At 38.6% G+C, this 25,761-nt stretch overlaps 1 protein-coding gene across 5 annotated transcripts in view; it reads left to right on the top strand.

The window, feature by feature from the left end:
• LOC111144882 (adducin 3) overlaps positions 1-25,761 on the top strand; it is a 121,947-nt gene that overhangs the window by 45,784 nt on the left and 50,402 nt on the right. The window contains exons 1-2 of one of the 5 annotated variants that reach the window (XM_022499463.1): positions 5,643-5,679; positions 16,463-16,531. The exons of 2 other annotated variants lie outside the window; for them this stretch is intronic. The gene's annotated coding sequence lies outside the window, so the exon portion shown is untranslated. Of the gene's footprint in view, positions 1-4,490; positions 4,600-5,642; positions 5,680-16,462; positions 16,563-25,761 lie in introns of those variants that run through there. 2 more of the 5 variants (XM_022499462.1, XM_022499464.1) reach the window with 2 other exon arrangements.

Genomic DNA, 25,761 nt, shown 5'->3' on the forward strand with positions numbered 1-25,761 from the left:
CTTCCTCAGAGGTACCCTCATCATGCATCTAGAGCAAATGGAGAACCCTTTAGTTTGGTTGGTGGTGTTACACCTTCAAGGGGATTATTTGGACAGTGGCTATCCTAGTGAGAATATGGAATTATAATCAGATTACTTCAATTCTTTTCAGACCCACATCTTTACTAGAAGGTTGTTTGGATTTCTGTAGGCAGTGGTAGAAGGAAACACTGGGTTATTAGCAGTTTCCAATGATTTCCTCAAGAGTTCCTTCTGTTGTAAAACCTTTTGATGCCTTTGTTGATAAGAGGTGGGTGAGGTTAGTGTCAGTTGACACAGATTCTTTTTTTTTTCTTTTTTTTTTTTAAAGATTTTATTTATTTGTTTGACAGACAGAGATCACAAGTAGGCAGAGAGGCAGGCAGAGAGAGTGGGGGAAGTAGGCTCCCTGCTGAGCAGAGAGCTCAATGCGGGGGCTCGATCCCAGGACCCTGAGATCATGACCTGAGCCAAAGGCAGATGCTTAACCTACTGAGCCACTCAGGCGCCCCTGACACACATTCTTTTTTTTTTTTTTTTTTTTTTTTTAAAGATTTTATTTATTTATTTGACAGAGAAATCACAAGTAGGCAGAGAGGCAGGCAGAGAGAGAGGAGGAAGCAGGCTCCCTGTTGAGCAGAAAGCCCGACATGGGGCTTGAACCCAGGACCTGGGATCATGACCCCAGCCGAAGGCAGCGGCCTAACCCACTGAGCCACCCAGGCGCCCCATCTGACACAGATTCTTAAGAAATCTGTGATACTCTTATATTCTTCCCTCACACCCCCAATTCTCCTCTTCCCTACCCATTCCATTTACACTTCTTAAACTGGATATTCTGTGACAACAATATATTACACCGTTGCTATGTATCAAATATAATTGCCAGTAATTTTCCCTAATACTTGCTCTGGAAAATTCTCCTTCCTTCAAAAAGATGCAGGAAAGCATTTTTACTTAACCAAGAAGTGTTTTTGTTTTTCACCACTGAATCTTTATAGATTAGAGACAGATGTTTTAAACTTGGAAGGTAGTCTTTGTAACATGTATTGAACTGTATATGTAAACATTATATGTTAAAGTACATTAAATGTATTATTAACAAGCAATACACTATAATGAATGGTTCTACCTTCTTAGAAATGGGGATTTTGTATTTTCTCTTTGTGTATGATGTTACTTTTACATTGTTTTTTAATCATGGATTATACTTTTCAAGTATATCCTTGGGACATAACGATGGGACATGCTCTAAGCATTTAAAATACTCATGTAGGGGCGCCTGGGTGGCTCAGTGGGTTAAAGCCTCTGCCTTCGGCTCAGGTCATGATCCCAGGGTCCTGGGATCGAGCCCCGCATCGGACTCTCTGCTCAGCAGGGAGCCCTCTTCCTCCTCTCTCTCTGCCTGCCTCTCTGCCTACCTGTGATCTCTGTCAAATAAATAAATAAAATCTTTAAAAAAAATAAAATAAAATAAAATAAAATACTCATGTAGAAGAGAAAAGTGGTATACTAAAAACTCAGTATGGTGGATATTACAACACATGGTATAAATATCGAGAAATACCTGTGATTCATCTGTGAGATGAAAACAACCAGGAAGGAAGGGATCCGTCACATACCTGTGTTGGTCCAGAATGGGAATTCTTTAGAGTTTTGTACATAAACTTTTAATTTTTTTTTAAAAGGTTTTATTTATTTATTTGACAGCTAGAGATCGCAAGTAGGCAGAGAGGCAGGCAGAGAGAGAGGAGGAAGCAGGCTCCCTGCTGAGCAGAGAGCCTGATGTGGGGCTCCATCCCAGAACCCTGAGATCATGACCGGTGTCAAAGGCAGAGGCTTTCACCCACTGAGCCACCCAGGCGCCCCCTAAACTTTTAATTTTTAATGGTATATTTGAATTCAGGGAATGTCCTTTTGTGGGGGGGAAATTGAGTTCCATTTTGCTTTTGCTAGTTGATTTAAATTGCTTTGTAAATAAACTTGTATAGAAATATGGAATTTAAGGGACTGTATTTTGTTCTATAAAGGACTTTAATTTTTCTTATATTTTTTGGGTTTATGTTCCTTAATTCCACAACATCATTAGTACTATTTACCTTTGAGTTAGGGCATTTCCTAATGCCTGCCTGTATTTTTCCCACTGAGAACCAAAACATCTTGATAGGGGATTATTTGATTCTTCATATACTTGAGTAATGGTGCCTAACCCATTCATGCTAATTTCAACCCTAGTGTGACTTTTTGACCCTAAGATTTAAAAAGTAATATAAGCAGAATATTTTAAACAATTAAAATCTTATGCTCTGATTATTATTTATGGAAGCACCCCTATATGTTTCATATGTGTCCACATATCTCAGGATGACTATTCTGTCCCCACTTTGTGTAGCCTAGATTACTCAGGCTAGAGGCAGAAATGACATGCTAGATAGCCCCCTCTGCGGAGATTATATTCATTAGCCTAAGGTGAGAAATGGGGAAAGTACTGTTGCGAATAGCAAGCAGGTACCTCTCACCTCCCCACACAGTAAACTGTCCTGTACCCCCAGTGAACCTTTTGACTTGATTGGTATGATAGGGAGAAGATAGAGGAATCTATTTCTAGGGATTCTTTATTTTATTCTCCATTTCTTCAAAGGCCCAAAGTTGAGAACCAGTGATCTAGTTCATTAGTATTCTGATACACTGTTCTTTGGTGTCATCTAGGAAACTTGAAAAATACTGATATCCAAGTCTTACCCCCAAGATCCTGATTTAAATGGTATGGGGTGCAGTCTGGGTACTGGAATTTTTTTTTAAAGCTCCTCATGTGATTCTGATTTGCTGTAAAAACTGTAAAGTTTGAAATCCACTGGCCTAGTCAGTAAAGCCAAAGAAAGTAGGCAAAGGGATTTTTAAAAGCTGTCTTTCACAATTGTGAATAACATAAGCTCCTTGAGGGCAGGAAACTTGTTCTCCGCTGTGTGCCTAACGCGAATTGGTGTCTTAACACTTAGCAGGCACTGCCAGAGTCCTTTCTGTAGAATGAAGGAGTTTGCTTAAGAATCAGTATCTTTTAAAGAATGAACCATTCAAGCATTAATACCTCGAAATAATCTGAATTATATGAAATAGTGATAAGTTAGTGATGAAACAGATTAGGCTCTTTCTTTGGGCATGTGGAAGAAAAACTGAAACAAGGTATTTATTAAAATAGCAATAAGCAGCCCTGCATGAATATGAAGTGCAAATATGTTTTTATTATTCCCCTTAAGTCTGTTTGCACTTGAGATCACCCACTGGGACAAAGTGATTGCCCCACTGAGGCTAACTTCTACCATAAAACATTTCCTTGATTTAGTTATTTTATCTTTTATCTCTTGAAAAGGATTTTTTTCTTCTTCTTGTCTGCATGTTTTTTGCTTTTCCTGTGTGTGTGTGTGTGTGTGTGTGTGTGTGTGTGTTTGTGTTTGTGTTCAAATAAAGGCAGTACTGTCTCCTCCCTTCAGGAAACACCTTTTTTTTTTTCTGTGTGATATAGTTTTTATCATTTCCACTTTAATGTGGACTAAGAAGTCCTCCTTTTCCTGTGAAAAGGAAATTTCCCAGCTGTTCATAAATTGTGGAGCCTGCCGTGGGAGAGGGGAAGATCTCAGAACGAGTTCCTTCTCTCTATTCCATATGTCCTTTTTTTTTTTTTTTTAAGATTTTATTTATTTGACAGAGAGAGACACAGCGAGAGGGAGAACACAAACATGGGGAGTGGGAGAGAGAGAAGCAGGCTTCCCGCTGAGCAGGGAGCCCGCATATATGTCCTTTTATTGTTTTTTCTGTACAGCTTCTCTTTTCATTTCTAACATATACCATCTAATTGACAAGATGGTGACTATCTGGTGACTTCCCGAGATGGTTTGAGGGTTAGCTCTGTTTTTTATAGTTAGACCCATGGTGATAGTACTTTGTGAGAACTGTGGCAACACTGCTTTGGTTTCCTCCAATTAATTGAAAAGGTAAGATAGGATAATCGAAAGATTGAAAGGGGTATTATTTTGAAAGTGCTTTTTACAGCGTTTTCCTGGTTAGAATGCTCACCACTTCCTCTCTTTTGTAAACACACCCATTTGAGCATATCACAGTTTCCTTTGTTTTGAGCCTCTCTTATATGTAGGTAGAACTACCACTTTGAATATGATCTCTTGTTGATTTAAAGGGAGCACCTCTAATAAACATCTAAGTGTCCAGCTAATTGACTTAACATGGAGTTGTAAGAACGATCTGTCATGCTATTAAATTATTGTTGGTCCCACATGTCCTGCTGCTTTTGCTCATGCGACTTCTAATGCCTAGAACATGGTCTTGCTGCTTCTTTGCTTGACTTTTATCTTTTTAAATTATAATCTGTAAGTCACATGTTAGCTCCATTATGAGAGCCTGGGCCTGGGTAAAGCGCCTGATGTTTATGAGTTTACGTAGTATCCTGCAAACGATAGAAAGGGAAATTCTGGATTTTTTAAGTTATCTTTTGCTACCATAGAAACAACTTTCAGAAATGGGAGACTAAGGATCATACATAGAAAAATGGACTTCTTAAGAGCCAAGGTAGGTTTTGTCATTTTCGTTACAACCTGTTTCTTCAATCAACACAGGTTTTTTATTTGGGAACATCATGATTAAAGATTATTCTTTGGACTCTCAAAATACTTGTCATCCATAGGTTTACTGACACCTCATCAGGGCTATTTGAATTGGGTGTATTACACAGGCCTGGTCAAAGGGTGAGCATGTGCTGGAAATGAGAAGTGAAGGGAATAGAATTGGGGCTTGGGAACATTTGTGTTTTTTTAGATTGCTACTTCCTATTCAGCTTAGGAGGGTCCTGTAATTTTGTTGTAGTTAAGGAGATAGTCTCTAAGCTTGACAGATCACAGCTGTATCCTGTACTTTGTGTGAAAATGCATTTGCTTTCTCTCCTGTTCATTTAATTTTTCTAATTTTCTAGTATATTGAAGTTTATTCTAGTGTTTCATGGAGGAAGAGGTTGGATATGTGCCCAGATAAGAATGTGAACAATGGTTAAATATTAGGTTATAGTTAGTGAATTAAACATGGGTGTGTGTGCTACAAAAACTGAATGACAAGGAGAAACCTCCTCTGAATAAATTTTTAAAAGAAGGTCCCAAGAGCATTTGAATGTTTTAGACTAGTGCTATAATTGAAGTGGCAGTTTTATTTTTTGTTTTGTTTTTTTTTTTATAAACCACATAATTCCTTTACAAAGAATTAAGTACTTGTTCTATATTCTAACCATCCCACAATTTTACTCTCAAAGTTTTAGAACCTCGGGATGTTATTTCTTTCATCTAACCATCTTAAACATCTTTGATTGCCACTGGAACAATATTACCCAGGGCTCCTTCCTTCCTTGAAATTTTATACTCTAGTGTCTCTTTTAATTTAGTACACTAATAAGTTATGTACATCAGCACAACTTCATTTTTGACATTGGTCAGACAGGTTCAAAATGTTTTTGACATCTCAGTTGAAGTGTAATGTTTCATTGATGATACAGAGGAATGATAACATGTTCCATAGAAGAGAGGATTCCAATTTGAACATTCTCTCCTGAGCAGCAACTTTAACTTTGATGGAGTGGAATAACTACTGGCCTGAAGTCAGGAGGTAAGTGCTTTGTGTGACCTTAGGTAGTGACCTTAGGGACCTCTGAATTCTCACAAGTGCAAAGAGAGAATTGGACTAGATGACCTTTTAAGGTCTTTCCAGCGTTTTTGCTATTCATGGAGCCTGAGGTCTGTTAGCACAAAATGCAGTTGTCTCTCCTATTAGTGTCCATTACTCTCAAAGATGTACTATATATTGGGGCGCCTGGGTGGCTCAGTAGGTTAAAGCCTCTGCCTTCAGCTCGGGTCATGATCCCAGGGTCCTGGGATGGAGCCCCGCATTGGGAGCCTGCTTCCCCCTCTCTCTCTGCCTGCCTCCCTGCCTGCCTCTCTGCCTACCTGTGATCTGTCAAGTAAACAAATAAAAAATCTTAAAAAAAAAACAAAACAAAACCCGACATACTATATAATATGAAAGATAAAAAGAAGATGAAACCAAGGGCACCTGGCTGGCCCAGTCAGTTGGGTGTCTGACTTTTGGTTTCAGCTTGGGTCATGATCTCAGGCTCCTGAGATCCAGCCCCAAGTTGGGTTCCTTGCTCAGCACAGTCTCTTGAGATTCTTTCCCCACCCACCTCCCCACTCCCTCTCTGTTCTTCTCCTCCCACCCCCACTTGCACAGTCTCTTTCTTAAATAAATAAATAAACAAACAAATAAATAAATAAATCCTTTTAAAAAAAAAAAAAGGTGGAAGCCATATTGTTCCAGATGGTGGGGCTCATCACGCAAAGCCACATACTATAGCCAGGGTAGATGCAGGTAGTGTTGATGGCTTCCTGACAGTGTAGATAGTGAACAGGGACTTAGGAGCTGACTTACTCAGTGACACTTTTATTGGTGTAGTACCATCTAGAAAAGGATTGCATTTTTTCCTCTTACTGCTGGTTGGTCTTGGAGAGGTCTAAGTGAGGGAAGTGAGTAGAGTCAAGCCTTTGGGAACTTAGAATGAGAGCACCTTCAAAGAACTACTTTTGTAAGGAAGGAAGCAAATTGGTATTATATTTCACAGAGTTTGTCTACAGGGCACATAAAAGCAAATACATAGATGGAATACAAGCGCTTGTAGAGGAAAAATATCCATTTGCTTAAAGACCTTCCATAACAAATAGACTGACTAATGAGGATTAACTATTTGCTTTTTCTTTTTGCGTGAACCGTTTTATTCACCCATGTAAATGGATGTAAAAGTCTGTGATACTTTTCTTCAGCAGACTCACCATAAAATGTTAGCATTGTATGAAATCTTTGATATCCCATTCAGTCTTCTCATTTGTAGTTGAGGAAACTGAGGCCCAGAAAGACTGAGTACCTTGGCCAAAATAATGCTGTGAGTTAGAATGAGAGTTAGAACTAGAACTGGAACCCAGTTCTGCTTGCTCTTAGGTTTTTTATTATTGAGAATTCATATCTATTCTTTATATATTTGAAAGTATGAAGTGTACCACAAAAATTTCCAGAATAGTAAGCAATTTTTGTAAGTTAGTAAATGAGACTTAATTTTCCACTTTTTTTTTCTGGGAATCCTTCCCCTGAGCCTTTGCTCTTAAGTCGCATTCTGCCAACAGATAGATTTTCATGTCACATTCTTTATCAGATTCTTGGACTATGAGATAAAACAGTGTTAAACAAAAGTAAGATAACATAAATGTAATGTTTCTGTGCAGTAAGAATCCAGAATATTCTTACGATAGGGCAGGAGTGTGTAACACTGAAATATGTTGGTTTTATTTTATTTTATTAGAGAGAGAGAGAGTGCGAGCTTGGGCACAAGTGCGGGCACAAGCGGGGGAGTGGGAGAAGCAGGCTCCCTGCTGAGCAGGAAGCCGAACACAGGGTTCAGTCCCAGGAGTCCAAAGTCGAAGGCTGATTCCTAATCCACTGAGCCACCCAGATGCCCCATGTGGTGGTATCAAATAGGAATTTCAGAATCTTAACGTAGCAGAGAGCATGTGGTGGGTGGGGTAGAATTCCTGATTAATTGTGCATTAGTAATTACAGTTTTTGCTTTTATTTTACATAATGACTTAGGTTTTTGTTTTTAAAGATTTTATTTATTTATTTGACAGAGATCACAAGTAGGCAGAGAGGCAGGCAGAGAAAGCCCGGGGGGGTGGGAGGGCAGGCTCCCGGCTGTGCAGAGAGACGGATGCGGGGAGGGGCTTGATCCCAGGACCTTGAGATCACGACCTGAGCCGAAGGCAGAGGCTCAACCTACTGAGCCACCCAGGTGCCCCAATGACTTAGTTTTGAACAATGTCTTAATTTTTTAATGATTGTGAGGCCCAGTTTATATTTAAATGTATTTGGGAATGTTTCTACTCACTGAAAACAGCGCATTCTGAAAATGGGAGAAGCTGTTGAGTAGGTCAGACAATGGAATGTGTTAATACTTAACATTGCTGTGGACCGGTATTTGAACATTGTGATCATCTCAGCTACACTGTACGTTTCAGTCTGTTCTCTCTATTGTTAATGTGAAGAAGTGGAGTATGTAGTGTACTGATACGAGACCTAAATTCTGTTTGAGAATCTCTCAATTTATTCCTCCCTGCTGAATAGTTAAAATTATATGGGTTACTTAATTTGTTCTTTTTTTATAGGAATTATACAATTCAGCATGTGTGAGAGAGCTTGGATTACTTCTTAAAGAGTTCAGGTTAGGAAAATGCTGTGGATTTAAGTTTTTCCAGAAAGCTAACCTAGCCAACAGAAAAGGTAGCATCAAGTTATAAGCTCTTGTTACAGAAGAAAAGGAAAACTCTCTCTATCGTAGACTATTTTGATTTTTTTTTTAGGTAAACTACTAAATATAAGTTTAATAGACCTATGGAAAAGTACACAAATTATAAGCTAGAGCTTGACAGGTGTGTTCAAATGAACACAGTATAATATCACCTAGATCAAGACATGGAGCACCCTGATGTGCCTACCTTCTTGGGCATTATCTCCCCCTTGCATGGTAGCTATAATCTTGGCACACTTCATAGGTTAGTGTTGTCTGCTTCTGAGTATTATATAAATTCAATCAATCAGTATCTGCTCTTTTGTATCTGGCTGCTTTTGCTCAACATTTTTTTTCTGTGAAATTCATCCATGTTTTTGCAGTCATAGCAATAGTTTATCTGATTATTGTGTGTATTCCTTGTTATGAATGTACAAAATAATCTGTCCTTTTTGTGGATGGTCATTCAGATGTTTCTCGTTTTGATTGTTAAAAAATTAATTCTGGGGGTGCCTGGATGGCTCAGTTGGGTAAATGTCTGCCTTCTGCTCAGGCATGATCTCAGAGTTCTGGGATCTAGCCCCAAGCCCTATGTCCCCATGTCGGGCTCCTGCTCAAAGGGGAGGTTTCTTCTCCCTCTCCCTTTACCCCTCCCTGCCACTCATGGTTGCTATCTCTCTCTCAAATAAATGAAATCTTTTTTTTTTTAATTTTGCAATGAATATTTTTTAGTATTCTTTATACATGTATACACACACACACACACATAAATTTAGTGTTCGTATATGTGTGTGTGTGTGTGTGTGTGTGTGTATGCATTTGTTGAATGTATTCCTGGGAGAGGTGTAGCTAGATTACAGGGCATGTGTGTGTCCAACTTTCATAGATAATGCTAAAATCTTTCCAAAATAATCGTACTAATTGACATAAGGATTTGTACTGTTGAAGAGTTCCAGATGCTCTACATCCTTGCCAATACTTGGTATTAACAGTTTTTTGTTTTTGTTTTCATATTAGCCATACTGATAGGTAGATAGCATATCTCCTCATGGTTTTAATTTTTATTTCCCCGATTACTAATGATGACAGGCATTTCATTCATTTATTGGTCATTTGGACATTCTCTTTTGGGAAGTACCTGTTTAGCTCTTTTACTATTAAACAGATCAGGTTGTCTTTTTTTTTTTTTTAAGTGATATTTAAAATATATTCTGGATAATCGTTTATCAGATTGAAGTTTTATCACTCTAAAGTCAATAGTTCTTTCTCCCCTTCTGAATAATCCAAGGATCTTAAAACACTTTAACTCTCATTCTCCATTTCCATCTTAATGTGATATTATTGATCAGGATTTTAGTTCCACTTTTTTAACCTTCTACTTTTGTTATTGCTATTATTTTATATGGTATTTTAAAAATTATTTACTTGTATACCATTTTCTTTCCTCTTCATTTCCATTCCTCTAATTTAAAATTTTCTGAAATTTATCCTTTAAAAGTCTCTTTAATGAATTTATAGAACTCTTTAGTGAGACAGTTATTTTTTTGTTTTTGTTTTTACTTTTGATAGTTCTGTTTGGTTTACAGTTCTCGGCTGACTGTTATCCTCTCTCAGCACTATTATTTCTATGTCTTATGACTTTTTTTCTTTTGAAGTCTACTGCAAATGTAATTAACAGTCCTTTGTAGGTGATTTGTCTCTGAAGTTTCTAGTCATGATTTCCTCAAATAGGACCTCTTCCCTATTGTTTCCTCTTTAGAAACTCCAGTATGTATGTTGGACCTCTTTGCTCTCTGTTTCTTTCTTTCTTTTCTAAAGATTTTATTTATTTATTTGTCAGAGAGAGAGCACAAGCAGGCAGAGTGGCAGGCTGAGGCAGAGAGAGAAGCAGGATTCCTACCGGACAAGGAGCCCAAAGCGGGACTTGTTCCCAAGACCCTAGGATCATGACCCAAGCCCAAGGCAGCAGCTTAACCGACTGAGCCACCCAGGCGTCCCTGCTCTCTGTTTCTTAGCCTCTGTTTTACACATTCCATTTCTTTGTCTCTCTGCCATTCTGACTAGTTTTTTCAAATTTAGATTCCAGTTTATTCTTTCTGTGTGGGTCTAGTCTACTCTGTTTAATCCATTCACTAGTTTTTTTCCATTATTCTCTAGTTTTTCAGCTCTGTTGATCTTCCTTTAAAACATCTTGTTTCTCATGCTTCCAGTTCTATCTTTAAGGATTTTGAACATTGTGAAAAAAACTTATATTCTGTGTCTTAGTTTTCTGTTGTCTGCAGTTCTTAGAGGGAGGTATCAAATTCTGTTCTCTGTTGGTTCTGCTGATTTTTGCTTAATGTGGCTTGTGACTCATGTGCTTTGTAATTTTGAATTTTTAACTTGGCAGAATTTTATCTGTGGAAATCATTAGGCGGTCTGTTTTGAGAGCACCTTTCTCCAGACATAATTTATGTTCCCTTTTTGTGGGGGATCAGGAGTGCTACCAACCTAAGGCCACTTTATGTTATTCTCTTGGCTTAAGACTTTTTGGACCATATTGGGTGTGTGTGTGTGTGTGTGTGTGTGTGTGTGTGTGTATTTTGTGCATGTGTGTGTGGTGGTTTTTTGTTGTTGGTTTTGTTTTGTTTTTGTCTCTGTGTGTGCGCTTTTTAATTCCTTCTGTTGGTGGTTAGATTTTTTGGTCTGCCTTTTAACTGAGGGTATTACCCTTTAAGATTCTGGATTTATGTGTATGGTAGGGATCTATAACAACTCCTTGCCTTTTAGAAAGAACGCTCCACCCCTGTAACTTATGACTTGAGGAAAATCTGCTTTCTAATTTAGCAGTTTTTCCTTCACAACATTGAGCTCATCATCTTCAGAAAACCAAGCAACTTTTATTTTTTACTTCTGATCTTACTCATCTTAATAAATTGACTATGACTATGATTAGGATTCCTTTTTAAATTTTAAGCACTCTAGTTATTTTGGAAATTACTGAAATAAAAGTATTTCCATGAGTATTTCCTAATAATGGTATGGTCTCTATAATGGCTTTATATTGAGAAAGATTTGCATGTTTAGATTCCACTTTTGAGTCCTAGCTACAAATCTTTGTTTTTAAACCAATGATCCAAAATGCTAAAGCTGCAGCTGGTTGCTGTGTTCTGACGATACTGAAAACATCGGTCTAGGTGCGCTGATTGCTTACTGATTCATCAGGTGCATCTTGACCTTTGTGTCATAGCAAAGGCAAACACTTGTTGAATGCACAATGTCCTTTTTTCAATTCCTGTAGGAAGGTATTGATGCTTACAGGAATGAACAGATTTAATTGATGTAGTAAGTTATCTGCAAAAACTTTGAAATATATCTTTTTTTTTTTTAAGCTTTCATTTCTGGGGGTATAACAAAGGTAATAACTGTTTAAACTTGAATTTGAAGAAGGTAATTTGCTTCTGGCAGAAGGTCTTTCCAAACTCCTTTCTGTAGTTTCCAGGCACATGATTGAAAAATATAGTAGTAAATGTGTATTATCTTATGGCTTCCAGGTTTTTTTTTTAAGCTTAAAAGTAACTCCAGAGGTACTGGTTTGGGCCTTCTTTCTTCCCTCTCCCTCCTTTTTATTTAAAACACCATATCATTTATTATATTGGGCCAGCAGGAATCAGTTTAAAGGGGTTGAGAGCTGTTTTAGATTAATGACTTGGCAACTTGGAAATAGCCCACAGGAGTCACAGTCCTGCTTGTCTTGGAGTGAGTTTTAAAAACTCAGCCATTAAGAATTGTTTCCATAAGCTGCCAAATTGAAAGTTGGAGTGAAGAAAAACCTTAGACTGATTCACACACCCCAACATTCTTGTCAGTGTGCTCTATGGGGATCTTGTTGTTTGAAGGATGGCGTAGTCTACAGGATGAAAAGCTTTGTCGTGACAATCAATAAATAATGCAGCTCTGGGTTTACATAGACTTTATATTGCTTTCCTCACAGTTCTCGATTTTTCATTTTCATATAAGGTATTCTCTTTTGTTTCATATTTTTTCAAGTGGTAGCCATTTATTACATCCTAACTTTCTATATTGGAAAAACCCTCCTTTTTCTTTTTCCTATTCGTACGATTGCACAGCAGCCTTTCAGTTAAACAAAATCAAAGTTGTTCACTTGTTCAGTGTTCCACCCCCTTGAAGTAAGCCACATAGCTCCCTGTGGGCGTGTCAGGCCTCATGCTGCTGCCATAGTTACTTGATCCTCATCTCTTGTCACTCTTCGCCCCTTCAGGATGTCTCTTCATCTGCTTTCTTAGCTCCGCCTTTGCCCTCCTCCACCCAGTTTTTGTACTGCTCTAGTCACCTCCCTTCTCAAAGGCTCAGGAGCAGTTCTCATGAGGTTTTTGTTGTTGTTGTGTTCCTTTTCTCTAAATAGTCTGAGAAAGTTATTTATACACTGTTGAAAGGTATGTGTTTCATTGAGAAGTTCCTACTGCAGGATCAAACCTCTCAGTCTGAACATTTTGCAATAGGTTTTTTTTTTCTTCTTTGTCAGAACTTAGTATTATAGGTGTGAATTCATGAATATAAAGTACACATGGCTCTTGCATCCCAGTATAATGTGTTAAACACAGGGAAGATTACTATCTAAAAGAACCTGGCAATCTTTAAAGAATTCACATAATATAAATAATCCTACCTTGATTTCTCTGTTATAGGTATTTTTCACTTAGGTTGTCACATAGTGTGTGCTGTAACTAATGATCCTCATATTATTCATAAAAATGGAAGATTTGTTCTTTATGTGTACTTTCATGTGGAAACCTGTCTTAAATGTTAACCTTAAGTCATTTTCACATTGATAGTAATCTGATCAAAATGGGTGATCTGTTCTTAGAAATTTAATGTGGCGTTCCTTTTATTTTTGTCAGATTAGCCCACAAAAGTAACCTTTCTCATATATATCGCATCTTTCTGAGCCTTGAACTTGAAAATTGAGGCGACTTACAAACACAGTGCTTGTGATTAGTTGTGTTTTTCTTCTTTCTTCCCAGCCCTCCGATTAAATCTACTGTCCTTGTACTTGATACCTTTTTAAGGATTCGAGCCTATAGAGTAATGGTATACCTGTCTGAGGTTGACTGTATCTTTGTATACTGACTTTGGTATTAACCTATAACATTCTTATTCCTTTTTCCATGAGGATGTGGTGCCAGATCACAGTTAGACTGGCTTCAAAATAATTGGTCTTAATTATTTCTAAATCATGGTTAGTGCAGTGTAAGAACAAACATTATTGCAAGAAAAGATATAAATGGCTTTTGATATTCTTAGTGTACAAGTCAGAAGATTAGGATGAAAGCAAAAGCTCATGACACAAAACTGTATGGCTTGCTAGTAGATTGTAGGGTTCCTGTAGTTTAAATTATACAAACCACTGTAGGTTGTTAATTAGTGACCGTTTTTATTTCCCTTGTATATTAGTTGCCATTTGTGATACTTTTGTTTAAAGTAGAGCCATTTGTTGGAATCCCTGAGTAGTTCAGTGGGTTAAGCATCGGAACCCTCCATTTCAGCTCAGGTCGTGATCTCAGGGTCATGAGATAAAGCCATGTGTTGGGCTTCATGTTGGGCATGGAGCCTACTCAAGATTCTCTCTCTCCTCCTTCGGACCTTCCTACTCACTCTCTTACTCTCTCTCTAAAAATAAATTTAAAAAATAAAGCCACGGGTGCCTGGGTGGCTCAGTGGGTTAAAGCCTCTGCCTTCCGCTCAGGTCATGATCCCAGGGTCCTGGGATCGAGCCCCACATCGGGCTCTCTGCTCTGCAGGGAGCCTGCTTCCTCCTCCTCTCTCTCTCTCTCTCTGCCTGCCTCTCTGCCTACTTGTGATCTCTGTCAAGTAAATAAATAAAATCTTTAAAAAAAGAAAAAGACACATGATTTAAAAATAAATAAATAAAGCCACGTGTTAAAATACAAGTTTAAGAAGCATATTGTCTTTTCATATCTTTTTGCCAGAGTTGTACATCTCCCCCCCCCCGCCCCCCGCCAAAACCATTAAAGACCAAGCTCACATGTAACTTCCTAGGAACCTTTCAAATTGGCTCTTTCCTCCAAGTCCATAATATGTCTTTTATAGCACACTAACACAGTGGGCTAATATAATTGCTTAAGAAGCTATCTCTCCCTTTTTCCTTCCCTGGTCCACAAGTTGCTAGTGTTCTAGGATCAGGGATGATGTTTCATTCATTTCTTGCATTCTCCACTATATTATGTCCTCAGCTGTAGCACATGATAGGTGTTGAATGAATTATTGTTAAAAGAATAAATGACTTTAACCAGAAGTGGAAAGATTTATTGATGATTTGACTTAACCAACTTCAAATTTAAAGGTAAGTTTTTAAAATCTAAAATCATAAATTTGGCACAGAACAAGTTGATATTCTCCAACTAGAGTAATAGTACTTGGGGGCAGAAAGTAGGAAGCAGAAGGTAGGCCAGTTTTGTGTTTGTTTGTTTGTTTAAAGATTTTATTTATTTATTTGAGAGCAAGAGAGAGCGCAAGCAGGTAGAGGGGCAGAGGGAGAGGGAGAAAGCAGACTCTGCCGAGCAGGGAGCCCGACTCAGGGCTCAGTCCCAGGAACCCAAGATCTTGACTTGAGCCAAAGGAAGATGCCCAACTGACTGAGCCACCCAGGAGTCCCTCGTTTTTGTTTTGGTTAAACCTCCTATCATACTACCAATTTGCCTAAGGGAATGGAAAGGTGGCAAATATACCAACTATCCACAGATACTTTCCCAAAGGGCAGGTGGAACTGGAGGAGAATATTTCTAAACCTGTCTCCTTCCCTGTTTTATGGTAGTATTTGGGAGATTTGGAACTTTGTTTTATAGGATAGGAGGTGTTCTTGTAATGAATAGGGAGCATGTTTGCAGAGCTTGATCTGAGAGGAGATCGTTAGTCCTTTACATCATGTGATTTGTCAGCTTGGCCACCTACCTATCTTATAGCAGTGTTTGAAGCTAAGTACTTGAAGAAATTTTTTTGGATGAGAATACTTAAATTTCCAAAGAGTAAGAAAGAAGGCTCTTTTAAATTGGGTAAATTATTTGAAATATGAAACATTTTTTCAACTAAAGAGATTTTTTTCTCATATTTAGAAAAAGCAATTAAAAAAATGCCTACATTGGTCCCCCACATCCTTGCATGGAGCAAATTAAAGCAACAGTAGTATTTTTAACAAATTGCAGAGGCACCTGGATGGCTTATTTGGTTAAGTAGCCAACCCTTGATTTCAGCTCGGATCATGATCTTGGGGTCATGAAATTGAGCCCCGCATTAGGCTCTGTGTTCAGTGCAGAGTCTTGAGATTCTCTCTGTCCCTGTGCCCCTCCCTCTGCTCATGCATGCTCACTCACTCTCTCTCAGTAAATAAGGAAATTAATTAAATCTTAAAAAAAATTGTGTGTGTCATGAATGTCTATGTCATGTGACCATAATGTATTTACATTTACTTGTTTTTCTGTTCCTTTTTTTTTGGACTTTTCCCCAAAGCAGAAATTATTTGTGAGTGTGTTTTTTAGTAGCACATAAATATTTATTCTTCACTTTTTAATGTTTCTTTTCCCCCCGTGTAGCCTTTGTATTCCTCTAAGAGGTGGTTAATAAAATGCATTGTTTTTGGTAGTATTGTGCCATGGGAGAGTCAAAGCCACATGCTGTTTTTTCACTTCAAGTTTGGCAACTTTCAGATACAATACAAGCTCACTACTTTGGTTAATTTTTGTTTTAAATGGGGATCCTGTCCAAACTTTAGACCGATTTACTGAATTTCTGCGTCAGCTTTATTAGGCTTAACTTGCCAATCTTTGTAGGTTATGTTGCATACATTTTTTTTATCCAGCAAAAAACCTTATTTTGAACATTAATCATATTTCACTTATTTCCAGCCTTTCCTTTTCTGTAACTGCTTCATCTTTAAATGTTGGATTACCTCTTTTAATAAATAATCATCTATCAGATATTAAATAGGCAAAGGATATTATTCATTTACCATCCATAATATTTTTTGAACTTGCCCTTTGCTAGGTGCTGAGGGGCCCTGCCTGCCAGTTGCTCAGCAGCACGTGTGAGAGCTATACCAGCAAACAGAAAATTGTGAGTCGATGTAATGCGTGCTAGGTTGGAGGTAAGCCAGAGGGCTGTGGCACTTGAGGCTTTGAACTTCAATGTGGAGGCCTTCCTTCACAAATCCATCTTTGCAAGGGAAGCAAAACCAGGATTTTCCTAAATGGGAAATTACAGAATATAGCCAGATGCCTGCAGACAAGAGTTGAATTTCCCCAACTTGGCAGGGCTCTCATTATCTTCCGAAGCACGAACACCATGGTTGGCATTTTTTTTTTTTTTTTAAAGATTTTATTTATTTATTTGAGAGAGAGACAGTGAGAGAGAACATGAGCAAGGAGAAGGTCAGAGGGAGAAGCAGACTCCCCGTGGAGCTGGGAGCCCGATGCGGGACTCGATCCCGGAACTCCAGGATCATGACCTGAGCCGAAGGCAGTTGTCCAACCAACTGAGCCACCCAGGCGTCCCAGTGGTTGGCATTTTTATCAAGGAGTCACCCATGTTGTATTTATTACTTCTGAGAACAGTTGGTTTGGGGGGGGGGGGCCGTAAGAATAAGAACTATGATTTAGCACTGCTACAGTTCTAGGGCCATCTCTGACTTAGGTTTCATAACTCTAGGATGGCAGACTGTTCCATGGAGTTGAGTCCTACATAGAACTCACACTCCTCTTAATTGTTTCAGCTTTGATGTTTGTGTTTTTGTTTTTGTTTTTCTTTCCCAGGCCTTTTTTCTCCCCTTGAGTTTTGCTCCCTCAGCTGAATCTCTTGTGCTATTTGGTTGTCCCTCCCCTATCTGGGTTCTCTTAAACCCAGAGCCTGCCTACACCTTTGTAAAATTGGCCTATTATGAAAATCACGTGTAATGAAAAATCACTTCTCTACTTTATCTCCATTGCCAGGAGTTGTGTGACCTTACATGCTTAACCTCTTGGAGCCTCCGTTTTCTCATCTATAAAAGGAACCTTATAGGGGCGCCTGGGTGGCTCAGTGGGTTAAGCCTCTACCTTCAGCTCAGGTCATGATCTCAGGGTCCTGGGATCGAGCCCCACATCAGGCTCTCTGCACAGCAGGGAGCCTGCTTCCCCCTCTCTCTCTGCCTGCTTCTCTGCCTACTTGTGATCTCTCTCTCTGTTGAATAAATCAATAAAATCTTAAAAAAAAAAAAAAAGGAACCTTATAGTACTGCCTGATGGAGTTGTTGTGGGTGGTACACAGGATAGGTATTTAAAGCACATAGTGGTTTGAATTATTCCAGTGGCACTCTAACTGCTTGGCAGGAGTTACTTCTCCAAGAACACAAGAATTTGCACATAGTTGACTTTTAATCTCTTTATTTTTTTAGACTTATTTATTTATTTTAAATTTTATTTTACTTTTTTTCAGTGTTCCAAAATTCATATTTATTTTTTATTTGACAGAGAGAGAAAGAGAGACACATTGAGAGCAGGAACAAAAGCTGCAGGGGGAGTGGGAGAGGGAGAGGGAGAAGCAGGCTTCCTGATGAGCAGGGAGCCCAACGCAGAGCTCTATCCCAGAACCGTGGGATCATGACCTGAGCTGAAGGCAGACACCCAGGCACCCCAACTTTTAATCTCTTTAATTTCATGCCCTGTGATCCTTTCCCTGTCCCCCACTTTTCTGGCACTTTGCTTTCCTTTTTGGTGAGTGTTTAGACTTAGTGGGGTTTGTTGTTGTTGTTGTTGTTGTTATTGTTGTTGTTGTTTTTGCTACTTTGACATAACTGAGTGCCCATCATCCAGGCATATCCATCAGCAGCACTTACAGACAGTTTCCATGTGCTAGGCATTGGAATACAAAGATGCTCCCATTTAAATGAGGGAAACTAATGGAAGCAGCCATCTGGTCTGAATTCTGTAATGCTGTTATTTAAAGCATAATGGAAACACAGGATGAAGAAGCTTTAATTTTGTTCTGAGTAGATTAGGAAAGTAGGTTAGATTTTAACTTGGCCTTGAATTCTCACTTGGTGGTTAAAAGGAAGATCACGCTAGGCAAAGGGAGCTCTTTATACAAAGATTGGTAGAGATACAAGTGTATTGGGTGTAAGTAGTCACCACAGAGTTAAAAGTCTATGTTTCCCTCCCCCACCACTCCAATTCTGTCATAGTAAAAAAGCAAAGAGAAAACAAATACACTTTTTTTTTTCCTGGACATGAAAGATTGCTTGCCTCTGTAGTGAATAAAGAGTTACGCTTTATTTGCTATTTTTATTTTGAGTATGTGAAATGAGAGCAAACATAGTTTTGAAGCACAAAAGCTTCAAAGCAGTATGTGAATGGGCATATGCTTGAACTATGCCCAGAACTGTTGATTTTGCTTCCACTTCTTGTGTTTCCTTCTTTTGATCACTTACTACAAGCCAGGCACTTTACAAAGGTTATCTCTTTTAAGCCGTAGAACTTTTATGAATTAAGATTTTCCTTGTTTTATATAAGACAAAACTAAGACTCAAAGGAATATAAAAAACCAAAACCAAGGAACTTTCTTAAGATGTATAGCCTGTAAGTGACAGAGCTCTTCCTCTGAGCCAGCATTCTCTCCCAAGCTTCTGTTCTGCTCATCCTAAAGCCAAGTGTAGAGCTGCTGCCTAAGAACCTTAGACTGGTCCCAACCAATAAATCACTGACCAGCTGGCTGAATGGTACAGGCAGCCAAAACTTCTGAAGTTTTGCTTCCTTCACCTAAGAAGTGGAGTAATTGGAGCAGATGAGTCTACACTTCCTTTTAACTTTATAATTTCTTCTTAGGCTCCTTCCATCTGTTTCATTCATGTCTAATCACTTTATACAACCAAGTTATATGACGTAGTGGGGAATGTTGTAACGCAGAGGTTGCAAAGGCATGACTATTTAGAGTTGTTTAAAATCAACTTTTTAAAAAAAAACATTTATTTTAGAAAGAGAGCATATGGGGGGGAGGGGGACTGTAGAGGGACGGGGAGTGAGAGAGTCTCAAGCAGGGTCCCTGCTGATCGCTGATCACAGAACCTGTTGTAAGGGCTTGATATCATGACCTAAGCTGAAATCAAAATTTGGATGCTTAATTGACTGAGCCACCCAAGCGCCCCTAAAATCACTTTAAAATCAAAGTAATGATTGCCTCCGAAGAAATGAAAGAAGGGATTGTCTGGGGAGAGACATGAGGGAACTTGCTGTGGTGAAGAAAATGTTCTGTATTTTGATAGGAGTTTGTACAAGTATAAACTTTCTCCGTTTCTTTGTATATAAATTTTGTATCAAAAGAAAAAAGCCATAAGCAAATATTGAACTCTGGGTAATGACATGCATGCTGAAGTATCGGGGAATGTATATGGATATCTGTCACTTCAAAATGTACCAAAAATAACAGATTAATGAATGGATAGAGAAATGGGTAGATGAGGTATGTGATAAAATAAGTATAGTAGAGTGTTAATGGTAAAATCTAGACAGGCTTGTGTAGTGCTTACTCAAATTCTTTCAAATTTGCTGTAAATTTGAAAATCTAAGTAAAATAACATAAAATATTAAAATATTGTCAGAATGGGGAAATCACTTTTAAAATGAGTCAACAGGGGTGCCTGCATGGCTCAGTGGGTTAAACTTCTGCCTTTGGCTTGGGTCATTATCTCAGGGTCCTGGGATCGAGCCCCACATTGGGCTCTCTGCTCAGCAGGGAGCCTGCTTACCCCCTCCCCCAGCACCCCCCCCCACCCCGGCTCTCTGCCTCCTTGTGATCTCTCTCTCTCTGTCCAATGCGTAAATACAATCTTTTTTTTTTTTTTAAGATTTTATTTATTTATTTGACAGAGATCACAAGTAGACAGAGAGGCAGGCAGAGAGAGAGAGAGAGAGGGAAGCAGTATCCCCGCTGAGCAGAGAGCCCGATGCGGGACTCGATCCCAGGACCCCGAGATCACGACCTGAGCCGAAGGCAGCGGCCCAACCCACTGAGCCACCCAGGCGCCCCTGTAAATACAATCTTAAAATAAAATAAAATGAGTCAATAATTTCGTATCAGTAGTCCCCTCCTCACTTGAAGAGTCTTTTTTTTATACCACCCCAGGCTCTAGTTGGACTACCATGAATTTAACCTGATTTAAACAGTTCAGAGAGACCTTTTCTTTCCTTTGCTGATCCTGTAGATGGGGAGGTTCCTTCCCATAGACATTTCAAGTTAGTCTTAATGTCCCACAGAGCTGAAGCTTGCCAAGCAAAGCTCATCTCCTTGGTTCTCTGAGTCACTAATAGTTATAGCATATTCCTAGAATTTTTTTTTTTAAGATTTTATTTATTTGACAGAGATCACAAGTAGGCAGAGAGGCAGGCAGAGAGAGAGAGAGGAGGAAATAGGCTCCTGCCGAGCAGAGAGCCCAACTCAGGGCTCTATCCCAGAACCCTGGGATCATGACCCGAGCCGAAGACAGAGGCTTTAACCCACTGAGCCACCCAGGTGCCCCATATTTCTAGAATTTACTGTCACCACAGCCAAAGATTAAACTTTTCTTTCCCTCCCTCTCCCACACTAGAAATATTCTTAATCTGGGGATGTTTGTTAAAGGAAAACCCCCTTTTTTTGGTTTCGTGCTTTATTTTCAGTCAACCACAAGTTTGAGTTGCCTTGTGTTTATTTATTCTTTAACAAATGACATTTCGTGCTTTTCCAGCACTTTAGTTGGAGACAACTTCTCATTGTGCTGGTTTGAGTTCTGGCACTTGAGAGCATCTTCATTCTGAAGCTCAGGGCAGGCATGTCCCTCTCGTATTTGAAGGGGAGTGCTTATCTTCTCTTCATTGCTTAAGCCTCAGCACCTGGTGGTGCCCCAGATGAGTATCTCATCCAAGTTCTTGAAAATGTATGGGTATGAAGAGTACGTGAACTCTTGTGCAGCAAAAGTGGAGGGGAGAGCTCTTAGAACAATGAGTTCAATCATGGGGATACCTAATTTCATACAAAAACCAGTAACATAGGTAAAATATGTTTTGAATTATTTCCTTTTAAAAATGACCTCTTTCTCTTTTCTAACTTTAATAACTGTTTGTTACAAGTCACTTTACATACTGAAAACACACATTGTTTTACAATACTGTGTGTTTGAAAATATAACAAAATGGCATTTAAATGAAACAAATACTTGAAATACAATTGGAGTTGAAGGGTAGAGGGAGGGAGATCAGGACACATTTTGAGTTGTGCGGGAGCCCGTACTTTAATTAATTGTTAAGCCTCTGGCATTCAATAGACAGTGTTTGTATTTAAAATCCACAAAACTGGTACGGAAAGAGAAGGAGAAATTTAATTGCTTGAGAGTTACCCTAGAAGAGGGGATCGGTAAATTTACATGAATCCCTGTAACAGGCCGGTATAACTGAGTGCCAAATAATGCCTGAACTGACCAAGAAAAGCTTGCTTTTCCACATCACTGTGGTGAAACCATTGGTTCTCAACAACTTTCATGTTCATGAGGATTTTTTTTAAAAGGGACTCACTATACATTGGACAAGCAACTGTAGTCCAAAAAGTATTGGCTGAATTTAACATACTGGGGGCATGTGGATTCCTAAGAATGTCACACCTTGTCTATGCCAGTAAGTCAGAGTGTCTATTCTTGATACTAAATCTGATATCATTGGCAGATTTTCCCTTTATTGGAAGGCTAATAGTCATAAGGGAGATTGTTTTTTCATCTATTTTGCTCTCTGACTGAGGTGTTTTTATGACTTTTTTTTTTTTTAAGCTATGAAATAATACTGGCAGATCCCAAGAAAACTAGATCTGGATTTCATTTTGTCTTTTCAACTCTGTGTGATCTTGTGCACATTCCTGACATGTTACAAACAGCTTGTGTCTCTGAATGTGCAGTATCAATTTTCAGTGGTGAAAGCCCCAAAAGGAAACAGACTGATTCTTCCATGCACAAACAGCTGGGCAGTTGTGGATGGAATTAATTGCTGATGTATATTGGCTGTGTTTTTCTTCTCTTGTCATTTCCTTTGCAGCTGTGAAAGTGAAGTTTGACTTGAAAACAGGCATTTCCAGCAGTGCAAATCCAAAAAGTATCAAAATGGGATTCTTTAAATATATCTGACTGCTACCTTTGAGTTCAGTTTGGGGGTGAGATAGAGAAGAGCAAGGGATGGCAGGCAATGCATAATTACATATATGGTTGAAAATAAACAGGCACATGGACTATGAGAAGTATTTTTGAATGGGTTAGTTTAGTTTATGGTAAAGGCGACCTCATATGCAACAAAAGGCTAGATCAGCAAGCACCCCCTTCCAGGATGCTATCCTGGAAGAAGTTGTTATAGGCTACCTCTGAAAATATTGTGGGGTGGTGGGGGGAGAGGAGGAAAACAAAATGTTCAGTACGCAGACTGATTTATTGTTCCAATGTAAGGAAGTAGCAGTTGGCGCACAGGGTAATGCGACAGCGTGTATCATTAAAAATAATATTTTTCTGGTCTTTTCCAAAAGCCTTTTCTTTGTTCTGAATTCAATGTAAATGATTATATAGCTTATTTTTTATATGCATGGATATTTTACTGAAAAGAAACTTTTTTATTCCATGAGTTATAGTTCAGTTAAAACTATTGGTTGTGTGTCTGAATATGCATATATAGGAAGTAGTATTGATTAAAATCACTTTGAACAATTACCAGATGTTTGGTAACAGTTTCAGTAACTGATAAATTATTTTATTTTATTTTATTTTATTTTTTTTTTTTTAAAGATTTTATTTATTTATTTGTCAGAGAGAGAGAGGGAGAGAGAGCAAGCACAGGCAGGCAGAGTGGCAGGCAGAGGCAGAGGGAGAAGCAGGCTCCCTGCCGAGCAAGGAGCCCGATGTGGGACTCGATCCCAGGACGCTGCGATCATGACCTGAGCCGAAGGCAGCTGCTCAACCAACTGAGCCACCCAGGCATCCCTGATAAATTATTTTAGACACCAAGTTTTTTAGGCAGTATGGATACATCTTACAGAATATCTTATTTGGAAATAAACCAGAAAAAAATTAAAAATCAAAACCCTATGAAACTATTTGAAAAAACAAATGCCTATAAAATTTTTTAAAGTCTGGTATGCATATTAGTGATTTCCACCAAAATAATTCTCCCTTTTATGTATTTTAATATTCTACCTAAAACAAATTTATCAAATTCTTTTTTTAAGGCAACTCTTGCTCTAGTTAGTTGATAAGAGAATGTTTTTATTGTTTCTGCATTACCCGAAGAACTAAAGTATTGATAGAGAAGGGTAGGTAATGTTTATGTTCATGATTGGATCCCCTGTTTTGGCCACATAGTCCAAAAGTAAAGTTCTAGAGTGAGCAATATTGCCAACAACTTGAGATAGGCAGAAGCTGTTGTTGCTAAACTTAGAAGTTGGCATGGCTGGACTTCCTTTCTAGTAGTGCACTTCCACCTCACATTCTGCTGGTTGATCTGGGTGATCTACCTTGTATTTTATCTTTACTTTCTTCACAAAAAAGAAATGAGCCCATATTTTATTTCACAGCAGGAAAGCAGATCTTCAAACATGAACTTCCCTCCCCTCCCCCATTTCTTTGAGGAGGATTAACCAATTAGTTTTGACTCTGAGGCCCTGAAAATTGTTGTGGCAGTATTAACGTGCAGTTCGCTGTCACTGAAGTCTGCTTTGGGTGTGTTGTTTCCCCCAGAGTGGGCTCCACCCTTGCTCTAACCGCACAGAGTGTGGATATCTCACTGTTTAAAACAAAGTTCATTTTTAGGGCAGCATTGCATCAGAATTGCCACACAAAAACCAGCTTAAGAAATTACAGCAACTTCAATTTTTTTTGTAAGTAATGGATTGTCTATTGTAAAACTGATAATGCATAGCTTAGGGGGAAACATAGATAAGATAGATGGCTAGTTTTGTGCTAGCTGCTAGTAATGTGCAGTGTTCTTCTTGGGAAGGAGCCTGTAGCTTTATCACTCAACTAAATTTTTTCCTGTTAGTTCACTTGTTTGCTTTTTTGTTTTTGTTCCTTAAACAGTTTACTGGACTGTTGTTTTTAATTGTTTGGGGGATGACAATGACTATTTAAACTAAGAAAAATACTGGTAGTTTCCCAAATGTCCTAATTACTTAACATAAAAATGCTTGAAGTAGTGTTTTGCACTGAATTTATTGGACCCATTAACAGCATAATCTGGCAATACTGTATTTCGAGACATCGTAGCATGAACTTTGTGTGTAAGAGTGGGTTCATTGAAATAAAAAAAGGCAGCATCTAAAGAGCCTTTATTTCTGTTATAATGATGCTTTGTCCTGCTGCTGTTGGGTATTTGTCAGAAGAGTTGGGAAAGGCTGCAGCCCAAAGTTCTGTTCCTTGCCTTGTCTGTGCCTCTGTGTTCCTCCAGAGTTTGTGACGTGAGTGGTAAGTTGAACTGTGGGAGAATTGCGTTATTCAGTGAGGTCCACATTCAGCAATTGCGTTATTCAGTGAGGTCCACATTCAGCAATTTTTTTCTTTGCAAATGGATCTGACTTTTTCCCCCCCTCACATATTGGGGTTTTTTTAATAACTGTGTTTTAAATGCATGTGAAGTGTTTAGTTATGCACTGACCAGAGTAGACATGTTGAGAGAGAGGCTGTGCTCTGTGATCTCTTCTGAACTATTGTCTTCCTCTTGTGCATGTTCATGGTGTACCCTTGTGGAACAGACACACCCGTTCAGTACAAGCATGTTGAGTCACTTCAGTTGAAATCAAAGCTGAGTTGAAAATGGCAGATTTTCGTGAAGCTTGCAGGAGTGACATTGTGTCATCCTTTTTGGACTTAGACTTGTGAGCATTTCCTTGTTTAGCTTCCTCTTTGAAACTTGGTAGTAATTGTGTTTAGCCGTTTTCTAATATCACAAGGATGTAAGAATAAAGTGGATGCTTAGTGCTATGAGATAAAAGCACTAGCCCGGGAATCAAGACTATTACGTTGGACACTGGTTTCTTTACATGTAAACTTGGAAATTTGGGTTAGCTGTCTAAGATCTTTTCCAGCTGAGAATACCCTAATTCTCTTTGTAAAGACACATGCCTATTCCAAAAATGCTAAAGGGGATGTATTGAAATTAAGGGGAAAAAATGTTTAGATGTTAACCCAGAATCATTCTTTTAAAGGACATGAAAGCTAAAGCTTTACTTTAAATAAACTGTGTATATCAGAAATTTTAGAAGTTTACTCCTTGATTCTGTTCTGAAAAGAATTCACTAATCATCACCTCAACAAGAAA

The sequence above is a fragment of the Enhydra lutris genome, unplaced genomic scaffold, assembly GCF_002288905.1.
Source record: "Enhydra lutris kenyoni isolate GAN:26980312 unplaced genomic scaffold, ASM228890v2 scaffoldscaffold12, whole genome shotgun sequence".
Classification (NCBI taxonomy): Eukaryota; Metazoa; Chordata; class Mammalia; order Carnivora; family Mustelidae; genus Enhydra; species Enhydra lutris.